The sequence below is a fragment of the Grammomys surdaster genome, unplaced genomic scaffold (genome assembly GCF_004785775.1).
Source record: "Grammomys surdaster isolate TR1022 unplaced genomic scaffold, NIH_TR_1.0 752, whole genome shotgun sequence".
Classification (NCBI taxonomy): Eukaryota; Metazoa; Chordata; class Mammalia; order Rodentia; family Muridae; genus Grammomys; species Grammomys surdaster.
Genome location: NW_021605171.1, coordinates 877,634 through 883,984, shown reverse-complemented (window position 1 = coordinate 883,984; position 6,351 = coordinate 877,634). Strand labels below are relative to the sequence as shown.

The following is a 6,351-nucleotide window of genomic DNA, read 5'->3' as shown; positions in this document are numbered from 1 at the left end:
TTTCAGTAGGGTGAATGAAATGAAATACAAATATTCAGACACATAAAGATGTAAGACTCGTTAAGTAATTAATACTTAATGAGTAGTAAAAACTGGAATTTTTAAACTCACTACTATTATGGAACCATAAAAATTATAATTAGGAACCAGAATTAAAGCTACAATCAGATATTTAAACTATTTGTGATGATTTAGAATAAATTTAAATGTTTTCAAAAAAATTTTAAAATGTCCCTATCAGTAAAGATCATCCTCTTAGTAACCTCAGCATCAAGTAAATAATTGTGATATAAAATAAAAAGAGATGAGAAATCCAGTAGAAATATCAATTTATGATTTACAATGAACTTAAGAACCATATACTTCTTGGAAAAAGAAATGTCAAAGGAACGAGTAAGTATGATACAACAAATTCTATTTAAATCACATGAAGAATCTTGCTTTGCTACTTGGACTATTAAACAGTTTAAGAGAAATCTATTTTTGGGGAAAAAAATTATTGGTGCTGCACAAGCAAGGCATCTTGCAACCATCTGTACCTCCAGATCCAGAGGTTCCCATGACCTCTTCTGACCTCTGTGAATACCAGGACACATATGAAGAAAAATAAATAAATTGTTTTTTAAATAACAGAAAAACTACTCTTTTTGAAAATCTGGTGGCCTATTTTCTGCATATGTTTCAGTGTAGTGATTATTCGGTTATCAGAACTGATTTGTAACAAAGGAGTAATTGTAGGATAAATATTCATCACAAACTTCTGAAGAGTCAAGATGGCTGGGTCATACACCCATAACAGGGCTCTGGTGCATGTGATGATGAAGTCCACCCAGTACATGATCACAAAGAAAACCACTAGCAGCAAGATGGTCTGGGTGGCCCTTTTCTCAGGGGATGATCTCAAGTGGCTGTTGCTATGAAGATGCTTGCATTGCCTCTGATGTCTGCACAAGATAATCACCATGTATGCACTTGTGGTCAGCATGACTCCTACAAGAAATACGTCTCTGGAGGTTGTCATTGTTAAAATCAACCCCCTGATGATGTAGTTCATGGGGAAGAGTGAGCAGTATTTAGTGACCTTCATCTGGTTGGTCTCACTCACGTTGGTATAAGCACCAACATAGAAGATCCGGTTACTGCTGAAGGACAAATTGAAAGACCAAAAATAGAAGAAAGAATAGATCACATATTTTTTAAGCTTATGTTTAAATTTTGCCAACAAAGATGTACTGGGACTGATAGTGACAGCCTGGAACACACTCAGGAGGCAGGTGATGCAGATAGAGAGGCCTCTCATCACCCTGTTTATGTAAAAAGTTGCCTTGCATTTGAAGTCATTCTCAATGTTCAGTGACTCAAATAAGTCTGTAAGCCAAATATCCCCTCCAGTGAGGAACATCATTGTGTGAACGAAGCTCAGTTGGCAGGAGATCAAGTCCATGGGCTTAGATCTGTTACATAGGATTATGATAGTGTAGAAAAAAAGAAGAAATATATTGGCTAGGGCTCCAAGTCCAGCTTGGCAATAAAGGACATTATTTAATGAAAACATAACTGGAAAGTGTATTCATCTTAAGAACAAAGAGGAAGCATATTTCATATATCTGAAAAAAATATTAGATACATCAAACTTATGATTCTTTGGTTGGTATGTCTATAACATTATTCCTTTTAACTATTTATTCTTGATTACCCTGGCTCTAACATTTGATCATCCATATTGAACATCATTTCCTACATTTTTATGTATCTCTTTGTGTATCTCCTCTCTATATATAGACCATTATAGAAAATACATGCATTCTCAGTCACATGTATATAGAATGCACACTTTGTGTGCCTGTATTACATCTCAGCCTTGTATCATAGAAATCCAATCCTACTGATTTAAATCACCTCATTTCCTAGGTAACACCTAAAACAATAGTGATAAGCACACAACATAAATAACATTTGTACAAATGAACAAAAATTATTCTGAACGTGGGAAAATGACAAAAGAATAGAAAAAGTCAAATCAGTCTCATATTCCATAATTTTGCTATGCCCCATTTTGCAACTCTCCATGTTATGATTAATAACACTAATGGAATCACTGTGATAATTCATTATAATCCCACTGTTTTATTTAACAAAATATCTTTTTCAATTCATCTGCATTTATTTTCTTTTTCAAAGAGATCTTATATCCCTCAGATATGCAACTGAAGACAAAGATACAGTTGGAAACCATTAGTGTACATCCAGACCTATTAATTGTTTAAAGTATAGTTATTTTTTTATAATTTTTTTATTGGATATTTTATTTACATTTCATATGTTGTCCCCTTACCCCATCCCCCACCCACCCGGGAACCCCCTATCCCCTTACCCCTCCTCCTTCTTCTCTGTGGATGTAACCCCTACCTACCCCCCCACTCCCACTTTCCCACCCTAAAAATTCCCACCCTCTGGGGCATCCAGGCTTCATGAGGTCAAGGATCTCATCTTCCACCTATGCCCAGCAGGGCCCTCCACTCTTACATATTCAGCTAAAGCCCTGGATCCCTCCCTAAGTGCTCTCAGGCTGGTGGTTTAGACCCTGGGAGCTGTGGTTGGTTGGTATTGTTGGCTCACAACCAAAAATAAAGTATGGTTATTAAAGGACCTAAATGCTTCCCAATTTAGTTTTCATTCTATTTAAACGGCTTGTGAGACTTTATTTTTTTCTTTTTTATTTACTTATTTTTATTGGATATTTTCTTTATTTACATTTCAAATGTCATCCCTTTTCCTGGTCTCCTCGAAGACCCCCTACCCTCTCCCCACTCCCTTGCTTCTATGAGGGTGTTCCACCACCCACCCACACACTCCTGACTCCCTGTCCTCAAATTCCCCTACACTGGGGTATCAAGCCTTCACAGGACCAAGGGCCTCTCCTCCCATTGGTTCCTGACAAGGCCATGTTTTCCTACATATGCAGCTGGAGCCATGAGTCCCTCCATGTGTACTCTTTGGTTGGTGATTGAGTTCCTGGGAGCTCTGGGGTCTGGTTGGTTGGTATTATTTTTCTTCCTATGGGGTTGCAAACCCTTACAGCTCCTACAGTCCTTTTTTTTATTATTAGATATTTTATTTATTTACATTTCAGATGTCATCCCCTTTCCCCATTTTCCCTCCCTAGAAATCCCCTATCCCATCCCCCTCCTCCTTTTTGCTTTTATACCATTTTAATTACATACAAGTATTAAGGTCAGTTCTAGGTTGAGGAACTAAGCAATGCAATAGGTGCAAATAGTCAAGGAACAAGCAGGACAGAAAACAAAAAGAGTCAAAGAACAAGCAAAGCAATAAACAAATTTCTGTAACTACACCCATGATCACTATTTATAAGGGCCTATCAGGATGACCAAAATATCTGAGCCTACTTCCCTGTCCTAGCCCAATGTCATTTTCATGTCTAAAGCCTACTTCTTTGTTCTAGCCTAAGATTTAGATTCCTGACTGAAATTACTTATTTGTTCTAGCCTAATGTCAAATTCCTGCCTAAAGCCTATTCCCTTGTCCTTGGCCAACGTCAGATTCCTGCCAAATAGCCCATTTCCTGGTCCTTGGGCCATGTCATATTCTTGCTAAGCAGCCCCAAAAGCTCTCCACATCGCCCCATTTTTTATTTCATAAACAAAACTGAACCTATCTTAGGTCATTCTGACAAGAATGCCTTCCTTACTCATCATGAAATATGCATTATCAAAGGCAATGCACTTCTCTCTTGGGTTCGTAAGGCTCTGTGCAGAATCTTACCTGTCCTTGGCTTGCCAGCCTGTTAATTTAATAACTGTCTGAAGATTCATTTTCAATTTCAACCCATGTACTTAAGCTGCCAACATGTTGATGTTGTTAAAGACAAGTTTTAACATGATAGACAGGAATAAAAATATACCCAGGACAAAAAGGGCTAGCATGATCAAGCTATATATGCCATTCTAGAAGCTTGACCATAATAGAAATACTGATCTCAGGCCATGGGTAATTTTATCAGCAGTATCTGCCTCATCAACGCTCAGCAGAGCAGCAGTCTTTCAATTCATAAGCTCACTATGCAAAGTTAAAACATCCAGAGAGGTGTGAGAATTATGCCAAATATACTGTAAGTGTCATCAAACTACTCTAATTCATGTTTAAAGAACTAACTGCTGCCTTAACACAAATCTAGATTTCTTTTCTTTTGGAGAGAAGAGGAAGTAGATCATTAACAGTATGATTCTATATGGCATTTCAGCCACCCGTATTGTTATTTTACCTACCTACTGCCTTCTACATTTACCTCCCTCCCTTGTTTGTACGGATCACCCATCCGTTTTCCCATTCCCACACCTGTTACCTTGCTGCCACCTTCTTTTGTATTTCTGTCTCCTTGCTTCCCTAAGGAGGCCCATTTTTTCATTTTCCTTCTCAGAGGCCTGTATCTTACAATTCCCCTTTATCCTCTTCCCACCTTCTTCTCTCTCCCCCTCCCGAAGTTGCCCCTTTTTTCCCATTTCCATGATCAGATGACTTCCACACTTATATTGCTTGTCCCCACTCCGTTGTTAACTACCACTCCTATGTTGGCAATGGACTCATTTTATTTTCCTGATTTCCACAGTTTCTACAGGCTAGATAATCTCATCTAAAGATGTGAAGCTGAGAGCCTCCAACAAGAGAGAACATGTGATGCTAAGACAACCACAATTTTCAACACGCATGACAGACGTGAACTCACCAAAGATGACCAGATAGTGATTCTGTTTTGGAGTACTGTTCTAAAGGACATTCCTTACCATGAGTGAAAGTCAATGTTCCCAGTGTTATCATACATCATCAGCACCCACACACCTTTTACAGTTTATCTCAACAGTCTTACCTTTGGTGCCTATGTTAGTTATTTGGTCCAGCTACGAGTGTCATTCTTTTTTCAAATGAATTCAGTACTTTAAAATCTGCTTGTGACAGAGAAATAGAAACCTACTGCATGTACTGAGATTCTTCTGTAAAAAGAGTGACCAATTATACTTTCAAGTTCACTATTATATTCCACATATACAATGTAATGGATGCATGTGTGTATAGAAATAATGCAGAAGTTAGTAATGAGATCATTCTAAAGCTGCCCCAGGAATATAAAGCCATATGTAATACATTTTGTATTTACATGTTTGTTTCTTAATCTAGTAAAGAAATCGATTCATTTTAATTGCCAGCATCAAACATCTGATTCTTCCAATGACATATATATGTAGCTGCACAGTGATGTTCAGTTTTTAAGTTCTGGGACAGGAGCTGAAGAGATAGTTTAGTGTTAAGAGAACTCTTTGATATTGTATAATATCTGGATTTGATTTTTCCCAGCAATGACCTGGTGGCCCATAAGTACCTATAACTTTAATTTCAGGGCATCCATCATATTCTGATCCAGGCATGCAAGAGGTGCACAGACATACATGCAGGAAAACACACATTTTTATAAAAATAAATAAATAAAAGCTCAAAGATAATATTTAATTCAAGTGTTGGTCTCTAAACTGTTAGAACTATAGGCCAATTCCAACTTTAAAGTTGCAAATGGTCAAACCATATATGTATAATCATTTATTATTAATTATGATTTTACAACTTACAAATATATGACATATCTTATAAGCCATATAAAAAGGATAACATAAGATAAAAGGTAGTAATAAAAATGTTTCATCTTATCCTAAAATTAGGAACTTCAAACTTTCTACTTATATCCATTGCTTTATAATGTTTACCACAGACAGAAAATGATACATATCCTAATCATTCAAGTGGCATCTTTCTCTGGGGCTCACAGCACCAGAAAAAAAAAACATAGTTACCATGGCTAACAACTGATATACATGCACTAAGACAAGTCATTTGTTTTATTTTAAAAGAAATATAATGCTAGGATTAATGTAAGTAGTTTGCACATTCTCGGAACACTATTAAGTGAGATATACAAGTCCTCAAGCTCTAACTATTCTTTGCTCTTTTGCTCTCTGTTGATGCAGTCTTGAACTTCCTATATGTCCCAGAATGTTCTCAAATTTATGTTCCTTTTATTTCTGCTTCCTTACTGCTGAAGCTACTGGTGTTCACACCAATCTGAGTTGTTTGATTTATTTTTTAAGTATTTATCAGAATTTTTTATTTGATAACACTGAAAGTTCCATAGATGGAAGAATCACAAGATTTATACTAATAGAATGCTAACCACAAAGTCATAGAAGAAAAGAAAACATCACTGATAGAATATACAAAGTAATACAGTCTTAAGAAGAATTGGACCCACTGTGACACATTGGACACTCACTAACCTTGTGG

At 36.7% G+C, this 6,351-nt stretch overlaps 1 pseudogene; it reads right to left on the bottom strand.

The window, feature by feature from the left end:
* Positions 1-496: 496 nt before the first annotated feature.
* Positions 497-1,555, bottom strand: LOC114633854 (annotated as a pseudogene).
* Between the last annotated feature and the right edge of the window lie 4,796 nt (positions 1,556-6,351).